Genomic DNA, 12,672 nt, shown 5'->3' on the forward strand with positions numbered 1-12,672 from the left:
ATATGTATATGGTAGTGTCTATATCAATGTATGTTTTGAGTATTCCTTTCAGCTACACCAGAATATTGTAAAAACAGCTTATTATACATTATATACATTATATTCACTAAGTGAAAATAGCAGTAGTTTTAGCAATATGCTATTTACACTAAGTGCAAATACCTATTTACACTGTTAAAATAGCAGGATTTCTCTTGTTATAATGTTTTCTGAATTGTTGTTGTGCTTTCTGAATTATTTTGTTTTTTAGACTTGCATTTGTGTTTGTAATTTGTTATTTTGTTTTCAGAATTGTGATTTGCTTTGCACTTCTCGGCCACCGTAAAATAGTTCCTTCAATCAAAAGTGAAAATAGTCATGTTGTTCCAAGCCCATGTGACTGTCTTCTGTGGAACTCAAATGGATTTAATAAGCAGAACGTCCCAGATGCTGTTTACCCATACAATAAAGGTGCACGGAGACAGGTGCCTTCGAGCTCCATTTCTGACAAATAGCACCATAAGTGATCCATACAACATGTGCATTAAGTTCTCTGAAGCAATGCAATAGCGCTTCGTGAAGAAATCATTCTCTAAAAATATTCCTCTAAAATTCCATTGTTATGCATTTTTGGACATTGCAACTGAGACAATCTGCTAAACTTTTCTTTTCCCATTCCAGGGAAAAAAGAAAGTAGTCGTACAGGCTTGGAATGACATGTTGGGTGAGTATATGATGTCATTTGTGATTGAACTATCCATTTAAGTTTGGTTATGCTTTAGTTTCCAGCCATTCTAAAGCATCTTGTAGAAAATGTGGATGTATACTGAAGGGGGAGCGAGAGCACATAGGAATGAGGGAGAGGAGTGCTGGGACTGTGTATTGTGATGATATATGAGAGGGTTTGTTGGAGAGCGTCTCTTAGAGTTTAGAAGCTGCAGGGCTGAAGCTGAGCTCCACTCGCTCACACTTACTTCCTGCTCCCCTGTCCTATGAACACACTTTACACACATTCATCATTATAACATGCCCTACTTACTTTAGACATCATTAATTCATTCATGCCTCTCTTCCAAACACACACATACACGTGTAGGATCCCAGGAAGGAAGAGAAGCACACCTCCTCTTACTTAAATTTCCACAGACAAAGGAGTTCTCTGGCACGCTCGAGGAGAGAACGTGAATTAGAATTGGTGTGAACAACCCGCTTTTGGACTCGGATCAGGTGTGACTGAGTGACAAAGTGTCGGTGTGCTCACAGCGCAGGTGATGGAGTCGGCTGCCAGCTCGCTGTGTGACTGTGAAGCCACTGAAGGCTCTGGAAACGAGTCAAACTCATCAGCATAATAGATCAGATTAAAGCTGCAAACGCTTGACAGCGCCAAGCCAGCGGGCACTCGCCGTCTAAACGTTCCTGTAAATCTCGGCTTAAACAATGTAACATGGAAAGCATCCAGAAACTTCTTGTTGTGCTCACTCCTTTCGGGCATCGGATGTCAGAATGTTTGTTGTCTCCATCTACAGTGGCCTTGAAATGTATTTGGACACTTTAAAAAATGTACGTCAGTGCGTAATATAATAAAATTAAAGAAATGAAGCTCAAACACAGTTTCTAAGGTTTTAAATGACAAAAAATAGATATAATGTTCGAGTATCTGGTTGTCAAACGTTAGTGGAACGTTCATAGTTTATGCATTTCCGCCTGTAAAAAATGGGCAATTGTGAGTTTAAAATAAGAAATCAAGTCACATTGTAAGATATAAAGTGGAATTACAACATATAGATCAATTATAAGAAAAGAGTTATGTGACATAGACGATTGTAAGATATAAAGTCACATTTTGAGATATAGTCACAGGAATGATCAATTCAAAAAAATATGTAATTGTGAGATGCGCTATAAAGTCAAAATTGGAAGATAAAATGTTATAGAAGTAATGTCACATTAGAAAAATATTGCCACAAATACCTTTTTTTTTAATTTTCTTATTTAATTTATTTAAACAGAAATAGGCTTCCATCTGCCTTGACACCGGAAAATCAGCTCAGAAAAGTGAAGTTATTTCAGAGAAAAGTTTTGGCATCCATTGGCTTGCAGATCCCTCTTGTTTTGATATTTCATTCAATGACATTCAGACATTTTTTACAATGTCCAAATACTTTCAGGAGTCTCTGTAATACAGATATTGTATGTTTACGTGCTTGTCTGTGCCAAGGTCTCTAGAATAATTGTATTTTTCTCTGTAAAGGTGCAGCAGCGATAGGCCTAGACTTGTTGCCCCTTTGTTCTCATCCTGTCCAGTCGATGACCTCTGTTCTACTTTAAAGAGTTTGGATAAATCTGAAATGGATCCTTCATTGCACTGTAAAAAATAAGTGTAATTTTAACTGTAAAATTTTGTAAAAACGCTACGGAAAAAAACTGTTAATAGGTTAACAGTAAGTTCCCGTACTATATACAGGGAAAAACTGTAAAATATCTAACCAGACATTTCATTTAATTTTACAGTAAAATGGTGTTAATTTTACAGTTTTTAGAAGTAAAAATAACAAATCAATGTATAATTTACAGTCAAAAACTGTAAACTGATATTCCCAGAATTCCCTGCATGACACTCCACATTTGAAAGTATTTTGTTTAAATAATCATGCTTTTTATTGTAAAAACTACAGAATTTTTTTTACAGTGTGGCTGTGCTCCGAAACTTTGGTCTCTGTAGGGTGGGGGTCTGGATCTTTGTGCCCTCACTGAGGCCAGGCTAGTTTGGCTTCATCTCCCTCAGTGCTGCAGCTGTCTGCTGACTGACCTGGTATCCTGCCCAAACAACCTCTTTTTCTCTACTGTGTCCCACACACAGAGTCAAATTCATATCCCTTTCTCAAGCTCTCTTTTTCTGTAAGCAGTGGTGTGTTTTTGCCAGGAAATGTATATTTACATTTATTCTTTCAGATGCTTTTATCAGCATTGACTTATATGTGACGATAATGAAAGCAGAAACGGTTCATCCAAAGCACAACACATTATAAATAGCTATACCATACCACATTTCTCGAATACAATGCTACTACAGTGAGTAGTACAATGCTAAAGCAGAAGTGGACGTGCAGAAAAGTGCTCCCAGAAGAGGTTTTTAATTATTTTGGTTCCAGTCCAGTTTTCTAGTGATTCCGTTATTGATTCTTACAATATATTTGGAGAAAATAAATGAAATTCAATTTATATTTAATTTTGATAGTACATTTAAAACAATTCTTGCAAAAGGTATGTTTACACAGACATTTTAATGACTTTTTACAGTCTTTTAGAGGTGGCATAAAATAACTAGAGAGAGAGAGAAGGTTAACCTTTATTAAACAATACTAACAGTTTTAAAATATGGTAACATTTCATTGATTTATTAATTTTTATAAAACACATTATCAGTTTTGCTAGTGGTATATATTTAAACATCATCATATGCACCAGTGTTATTTTAGGTTTATTTAGTCCTATATGCTGTAGTATTCATTAATATCAAGCTTTTATTTTATATTTTGAGCTTTAGAAATTTGATATGCTTTTCTAAATTTGTATTAGTTATTTTCTATATTTCTATTTAGCTTTTTTTATTTCACTTTTAGTTGTAGTAATTTTAGTAAAAAACGTATATAATTTTAGTTAGTTGCCAAGGCACCATGTCTAATTTTCTTTTCTTAAGTTTACATTTTCCATGTAATATTTATATTTATTTCTTTTATTTCAGCTGTATTTCAATTAACACAAAATTTTTTTAATTGTTTTACAGTAGTTTTAGTTAACAAAAGCAGCACTGATAAAGAACAACCAGTCTAGTTACTACACTGGTTTAAAATAAATCTGTTTGATTCACTAAAATGAGCTGCTCATAAGAGTCATTAGTTTAGGAATCAGTCTACATCTACGCAGTAGATTCAGTTGTTTTTCAGGGCTGCTGAATAGTAATACAGAAAACATTGTAAGTGCATTTTAGTACAGTGTTTCATCCACAGGCACGGTCAAAAGCAATTAATGAAACAAATGTTATTTGTTTCCAGTATTTCTTTTTAAAGATACTTGATTCTTGGTTCTTGATCCCCAACCCTTTTGACTGATTGAAGATGTGCTTTGTGAAACTGGCTTGACTCAGCTAAACCTTTAAAATCGTCTTTCTCGCATTCTCACTCTCTCTTCATTTACCCCACAGCAACTAATGTAGCACACAGTCAATCTAGTCCTTAATATTCTCCCTCCTTTCCCTTAAAGACACATTTTCAGCCCTCTCTCTTCCTTTACTGACCCTCCAGTTCCCTAAGAGCGTGTGTTACTCTGTCTTACCCACTGGTGCTGGGCCTGAGGACAGCCATCATCACTTTAACCCCTGATTCCATGCCCGGGGGGCAGATCAGACAGTTTCTGTGGCCTCTCACCTCGCTAGCTCCGGCCCCGTGGTGAACGGCACTCAGCCAGCCTTGCCAGCACGTCTTGATTTGGAGCGCCTTAAGAGAATGTTTTAATTGTCACTTCTCATTTAGGGGGAGAGTGACATCTCTGGGCGGACAGGCGGGAAAAAGGCGGGCCGCAGTAATCAGAGGCGATGAAGATGGCTTACACGCTGCAGTAATCGCACACACACTTACGCTCATACATGCATATACACACAGTCCCCAGGAAGCTGTTTGCGATGAGCTGTTCTTGCTTTTGGCTCCAAGCACCGGGAGGTTCTCCGCTCTGCTAGGCCATGATCTGATTTGACAAGCGCGCTGCTGTCATCTCAAGTTTGTCCGATTTGAAATTCTAATTAATGAACTTTGCAGCCACTTTTGTGTCGTTTCCTTTTGCATCTCTAATGATGCAAATCCCCCCCCCACCCATTTGCCCAAGTTGCTGTTTATTTCCTTTGTAGGATCGTCTTCTATTTGTCTTTTTCTCATCCTTCTAAGTCTCCTTTGTTCTCTCGACTAATTGACTCCTGAGCCCCAGCGTGTTTTAGCATGTGACCGTTCCCGCCACAACGCTGATGTTATAGGGAATAGCAGAAGGAGGGTCACGCTCTTGTAATTAAACCTTGCATAAGCCAAAACGTAATGACTTGAGATCGCTAAAGTTGATGGCTTCAAGAAGAGCGAGTCAGCACTGAAGATTTGATCATTTAATAATAGTTCCCTCACTTCCTCAACACTTTGTGGCAAGAGCCTGAGAATGTCCATGGTTTGAGTATGTGATCAGATGATGGTCTGGACATTTACTCACCATCATGTTGTTCCTAATCCAGATGACCTTCTTTCTTCAATGGAAAACAAATTAGATACTTTTGAAGAATCTTCAGACAGGTTTCCAGGCAAAAACAGTCAAAAAAATGCCAAAAAAACATCATAAAAGTATCCGACAAATGCGCTATCCACCTAATTTTTAATGTAAGATACCATTTTGAACATTGGAAGTGCGAGGCTTCCAGTGTCAACTGCTTATTTTAGCTCTACTAAAACAGACCATAATGCTCTTTGATGTTGCAAACTGGCATTTGTTATCATATTATTTTAATTTATCGTAATCATAAACACACTGGTTTGTGCACGTAGTTTTACCATTAACTGTACTTTATTCTTCTAGTTATTTACCTACTCAATAGTAGCTAATGAATCTGAAGTTTTGCGCACTTACAAGGAATAGGTTGCTTCCACTTTGAAAAATATGGAGGCTTTTTCCAAGACTTCTGACGATAGCTTTGTGTGAGAAACAAACTGAAATTTGATGTATTATTAACAGATAATCCTCACTTCCAGTGAGCTGTTAACTCAAGAACCACTGTGACTGGATCATTCAATCAGTGAGTTGAACTCACATTAATGAGTCATTCCGTTCCATATGTGAACCTGATCATTCTGTTTATTATATACCGACTCAAAATAATGATTTATTCACTCGTCTGGTTTTCAACTTCACCTCATTGACTTTTAAGCTTCACAGACATATTCAGTATAAACTTCTATGTGAAGAATCTTCATAAATTCTGCCTTTTTGTGTTCCACACAAAAATAACGGGTTTTGAAAGCTCATGAGGGTGAATAAATAGTGACAGAATTACATTTTTATTTTGAACTACTGTAAGCCAGTCACTTTAGGGGATATGTTTCTGTCACCACCAGCAGGTGGCGGTAGTGCTCTTACTGGTGCTCTTCAGGTCACTTGTGCTCCATCTGTCACAGCACGCCTCATTCTTCATATTTCCATCTCTGAGCTTTTTGGGTCTCTGCCAGTCAGAGTGAAAATGGATGTAGAACTAATCTATTTCCACAGACATCTTAATCCCCTAATACAGTGATGGAATCATTAAATCGCAAATCATCATCATTTCCTGCCTCTCCCTCCACTGTTGCGTTAAATGTTTAAATAACAGGGTTTGATGAAGAGTGGCTTTGGGCCCTTTACGCGTTTTTTGTGCCGCGTTGTTGTGACATTAGATCTGCGTTTATCCGCTCTTCTCTCATATTATCTGCCTTTGCTGAAGTTTTAGCCTATTTTTTCACACTCAAAGGCTTAACATGGCCTTGCAGTAATGTAGGAAAAGAATCACGCCTCGCTCATTTTCCATAAACTCTTGTCAGGGACAGCAACTTATCGTCTCCTGTCGCCTTTAAGGATTTTTCCCCACCCTTTTCACTATTCTCCTCCATCCATACACAAAATTACCTTGAATGTTTTTTGGATTGCAGATCAGAAATTGGTCTGAAAGCATCCGTCAGTGCTGCTTGGCTACTTGGAAGTGTTTACAAACATAAAAATTCACCATCGCAACTTGTTCCTTGGGTTTTCTAAACCACTCAAGCCACCCACTGGTACCATAATTACATTTACGTCATTACAAAAGTCTTTTCTCTTAAAAGTACTGTATAGTGATTTTCCAATACCCTCCCAACGCATATTTGCAGCTGGAAAGTGGTGTCTTGAAACAGTAGGGCTCCTTATGGGGCGTAGAGACCTCAGTCTGTGACCCGCATGACATTTTAATATCAGGCCCCGTTGCTTGATTGCTAACAGATGACTTGGTTGCGGCTCTGCATCCCTGGCCCTTCCTGAGAGTCTAGCGGTTTCACCGTCTTCCCAATCACCTCCATCAACAGGGGCCTTGTCTGAGCACGGGGGGCCGGATACGGTTCAGAATCAGAGGAGAGAAAGGGGGGACTCTGCCTGGGATCTGGCTGAACGAATGAGAGAGGAGTCTCACTGGTGAGTAAGTCTCTTCAGGGCTTTGGCGCGGCCACTTTTGCTGCAGGTGGTCGTGTAAGCAGCAGGCGTGTGTGTCGGTCTCTCTCTTTTTGTGTGACTCAGATTGGCCGTCTCTGTGCCAGCTCAGCCATCCAGCAAACCATCGCTATGTCAGTCAAGGAGCCATGGGGCATTTCAACCAGCGGGCATTATTGCGCGCCAGGACATGCCAGCGCAAAAGCAAGATCCCATTCTCTGTGCAGAAGAGCTAATGACCATACTGCTCGCTAGCGCTAATTGCTAATGCTAAGCACTAGAGCTGCACTGTGACACTGAATATTCACACTCTTAAGATTGGATTTGAAAGAGTGTAGCTGCAGTTGAACAAATGTACATTGTCTGTTGTGGTGAACCATTCAGACATGTTTGTTTTTGGAGGGAAATGAGAGAATAAGAAGCTCAGTTTCACATTACGGCAATTTATTGCCTAGCCAGTCAGAGAGAGTGCAGTCAGTAATTTCTCTCTAGATTTTCAGTGCAGTTCATCTGATAACAATCTGACTTACAGCTTCCAGGGTTTAGAGTTAATGCTTGCAAAGTGCATAAAAATGTGTTTGGTGAGTAAATAAATATATGTACTGGGACATCTGACCATTTAATGACATTGCATTCTAAATACATGGACAATAATATGGAGTTGTTCCCTCCTTTGCATTTACAACAGCTTTCATTATTCTGGGAAGGTTTTCCATAAGATTTTGGAGTGTTTCAGTGGGAATTTTGCAGCATTTGTGAGGTCCAACTGATGTTGGATGAGAAGGTCTGGTTTGCAGTCTCCATTTTAGTTCATCCCAAAGGTCGTCGATGGAGTTGAGGTCAGGGCTCTCAAGTTCTTCCACACCAAACTCACCCAACCATGTCTTTATGGACCTTAGTGCACAGTCATGCTGGAATAGAAAAGGGCCTTTCCCAAATGGTTCCCCCAAAGATGGAAACATAGCATTGTTCAAAATGTTTTGGTATGCTGAAACATTAAGCTTTCCCATCACTGGATATAAGGGGCCTGGTCCAAACCCTAAAAAAAACAGTCCCATACCATTATCCCTCCTCCACCAAACTTTACAGTTGGCACAATGTAGTCAGGCAGGAAACATTCTTCCTCCATCCACCAAACCTAGACTTGCCCATCAGACTGCCAAACAGAGAAGTGTGATTCGGCACTTCACAGAACACGTTTTCACTGCTCCAGAGTCCAGTGGCGGCGTGCTTAACACCATTTCATCCACACTAATCCCCTCTGGCTGCTCGGCTATGCAAACCCATTCCATGAAGCTCCCGTCATATAGTTTTTGTGCTGATATTAATGACAGTAGATATTTGGAAATCTTCAGCTATGGAATCAGCAGAGCATTGGTGACTTTAACGCACCATGTGCTCAGCACTCTGTGACCCTGCTCTGTGACTTTACATGGCCTTCCATTTCTTTGTGGAGTTGCTGCTATTCTATATACATTTTTAAATGGCCTTTTTAAAAAAAATTTTTTTTTACTTTCTCCATTGGTTTTGTTCCACAGGCCCAGAATTATGGAGAGAAAAAATCCCAAAGTTGTATCACTCTCAGCAGAGAATGTGATTTGATCAAGTCCACGGTTTCAAGTCTACCATAAATCAGACAGAAAAACAGAAAGAGAGACTGAAAAAGTGACAGAGGTATGTATTTCCCAGCTGAAAAGACCACCAGCATATGCTGTGTTTTGGATGCTTGTTTTCCCTCCAGGATTTTTGACTAGCTTAACCAACAATATTTTCCTGCTCAACCAACTTCACCAGTTACTTTTAAAGGAATAATTCACCCAAAATTACAATTCTGTCATCATTTAACCATTTTTGTGTTGCTTGAAACCAAATGACTTTCATTCATCCATAGAGCACAAGAGAAATGTTTTGTTCACTTTTATTGCATCATTTTTTCCCCATACAAAAGCTAATGGTGACTCATTTTCAGAACAGAACATGTCCTGTGTTAACAACTGCTGGTGTCACGCGTCTTTTTGCCACTTGCCATATGCGTGTTTAATGCACGCAAAGGCAAAACAGGTAAAAAAAACAAAAAAAACATAGTTCGTCAAGAAAATTCAGTTCTTGATTTCTTTATGGTGCATTGTTGCCTATGAAGGTTAGAGAGGTAGAAGCATAGATAGAGGTCTGAGATTGGAGTCCCAGGTGCTTTGTGTGTGTGTGTGTGTGTGTGTGTGTGTGTGTGTGTGTGTGTGTGTGTGTGTGTGTGTGTGTGTGTGTGTGTGTGTGTGTGTGTGTGTGTGTGTGTGTGTGTGTGTGTGTGTGTGTGTGCTCTCATCCCCTCCATCAATTTTGCACAATGCCCCGAGGCAGCCATGGGGCTTTGTGTTGCCTTGCTCCTCCTCTCCCTACATCCCACCTCTTTTCTTCTCCCCTCTTCAGTTTGCTCATCCACCACTCATTCTCCCTCTTGCTTTCCATATTCAAGACTTCATCTTAAACTTTTTCCACCCTCATTGCTTTGCCTTATTTCTCTTTTTTTATTCTTCACAGAAATCACCGATAACCCTTGTAGAGGAAAATGACTCCTTTGTTTCATAAGTTGAATTGAGTAATTGCCTTCTGTATATTTTGATACCACAATATTTTGATTTGATGTTTTTCAGTCGGAAAATAGCAGCAGTTTCTAAAGAATCAGTATATGTGACTCTAATATATAGCGCATGTTTCCGTAATTGGCATTTCTTTAAAATGAATGAGACAAAAAAAAAACTCACGCAGCCTGGGATCCTGGGTCCTATTCATCTGGGAAAGAAGAGAGTTGTGAAGCTGTCGAGCACATAGACAGTGAACACAGAGGGGAACAGGTCAAGGCCACAGCTAGGACAGAGGGAGAAAAGGGGGTTTTTTTTTTTACTTCAATCGCCAGACCCTGTCTGTATGATGCTTCTAGGGTTGCTTCCTACATAGATCTGCCATTTTTGTGAAATCCAGTGTGGACTCACTCAAGGGTGTCAAGGGGGTTACTTTTCGTGACTTTTGAAGCTTCTTGCTTCCTTTTGAGCATTTTCATTGTGCATCTTTGAACATCTTGTGTTGTCAGCCCTCTTTATTTTTGTTCTCAGTGGCATATTGCAAATCTGTTGTCCTTCCCCCACCGTCCATGAACCGGCCCCGCCTCCACTAGTGGTGATGTCATATATTAGGTTTTATTGATAAAAATAATAATAATAAAAAAGTCCATAAGATTTATTAATATTAAATAAATCCATGAGGAATGAGGATACATTTCTAATTTATATATCATATGTATATATATATATATATATATATATTTATTTATTTGAATGCAACATTACACTATCATTCAAAAATGTTGTGTCGGTAAGATAAATGTTGCTAAAAGGAGTCTCTTATGCTCAAGGAAGCATTTATTTGATAAAAAATACAGTGAAAACTGTAATATTGTGAAATACTGTTGCAATTTCAAATCTTTTATATTTTAATACACTTTAAAATGTAATTTATTCTTGCGTTGGTATAGCTGAATTCTCAGCAGCCATTACTCCAGTCTTCAGTGTCACATGATCCTTCAGATATCATTCTAATATGCTGGTTTCTTATGATCAATGTTGAAAATAGTTGTGCTGCTTAATTTTCCACTGTTTTAGAATAGGGTAGTTACAACATCTGCCAGCAGGGGCTAAAGTTCTGTTCATTTTAAAGGGGTCATATGATGCGATTTCAAGTTTTCCTTTCTCTTTGGAGTGTTACAAGCTGATTGTGCTAGAGGACCTACAATAATGTACAGTATTTGAAAAATAATGTGTTTTTTGAACATTAAAGCATGTCAACATATTCTGTTACACCAAATACACAAAATAATGATCTTTAAAAAAGCAACATATGACCCCTTTAAACCAATCAGTAAACACTTGACCATGACATCCTGTAAAGGAGAGAGAAGTGATTCCACAGCAAAAAATGTAGTATGCGGCATTACATTACATAACCAAAGTGAAGAACCGCAAGTGCTTAGTGCAGTGTTTGAGACAGGGCCTTATTTTCAATCCACTGTACACGCTAATCAACCATCAACATCTGCATGTGATCCACTGCTTCCTATATTGTGAATCCATGCAAATACATTTATGCCGCATCTGTGCAAACATGTGATTTATTTACACTGATGTGGCTTCTGTGCAGTATAAAAACAGCTCTAGACATATTCAACCATAATACAATTGGCTCACAGTGGTTGTACTCTTTCCCAACTTTCTTTTTCTTCTCTTTCTCCATCTCGCATGCGTTCTCACTCTGGATTGGCAGAGTGGTAATCCGAGGGTCTGGATCTGCTGCTCTAATCCCTGATGGAGTATCAGAGGGAGTCTCTCTTTAAGCTCGTGAGAGGCGCGTCTGTGTGTTTGTGAGTGGGTGGATAGGTTTTAAACCCTCCCTAGGGTTTCCTGATGTTTAAATTAAGACTGCATACCTACCTTCCATGTCACTAAAACAACAGCCTGTCATCGTGGTTGGATTTATGAAATGCAGGATCGAATGAAAGAGCCGGGGAAACGAAGAAAGAGAAAAGGAGCCGTAGAAGGACATAAACAAGCCATTGTGTGTCTGTGTTTTGCTAAACTATAGCTGCCGGGTTAACGGTTTCGCTCTTTCTTTCTCTCCATCCCCCTCTCCCTGTGTTAAGTTTGATTAGGTGACCACAGTTACATATTCCCCATTGGAGACGAAAAAGGGCAGCCGTTTCCTGTGAAAATAGAACAGGATACAAAGAGCTCTTTCAGGGCCTGGGCGGCCCGTTGCAGAAGCTCTTCCATGCCCTCAACACCAGCCTGCCTGACTCACAGAGACCCAGCTTGAGACTGACACATGCCCCAGCCCAAACACACAACATTTCCACATCCTCCCAGCTTCTTATGGCGCTTTTCCACTGCGCTGTACGACTCGACTCAGTACGGCACGGCACGGCACGGCTCGGCTCGGTTTGCGTTTGCGTTTCCACTGCAGTTTAGTATCGCTTTAGAGTGGGCGAGATTATTCACATGTAGTTAGTTGCGCCGCCTATACTGCCGCAACTCCTGAAAAACTTTTTCATTCTGCGTCGCCCCATCAAGCTCTCGTTTGATCCGCTCCTCTGTTATCAACGAGAGGAACGTCTGTACTTCCTCAAGAGACAATGAAACAGCCACTTTTTGGTTGTTAAAAAAAGGTGCGCTCATTCAAAACAGTTGCGTTCGATCCTTCGCTGGCTGTGCTGATTTAAATCTAGCGGTTCTGTTGTGTCTCATGTTGCAAGTTCAGTGACGCAGGTAGTGACGATTCTCTCCGGCCAATCCGTGATCAGCAGAGTTTACACGTCACGTTTTGGCAATGGTACGGTTCACTTGGAACCTCAACCGAGGTGGTACTAAAAAAAAGTACCAGGTACTGTACCCAGTGGAAAACCCCCCA

The sequence above is a fragment of the Sinocyclocheilus anshuiensis genome, unplaced genomic scaffold (assembly GCF_001515605.1).
Source record: "Sinocyclocheilus anshuiensis isolate Anshui unplaced genomic scaffold, SAMN03320099.WGS_v1.1 scaffold1032, whole genome shotgun sequence".
Taxonomy (NCBI): domain Eukaryota; kingdom Metazoa; phylum Chordata; class Actinopteri; order Cypriniformes; family Cyprinidae; genus Sinocyclocheilus; species Sinocyclocheilus anshuiensis.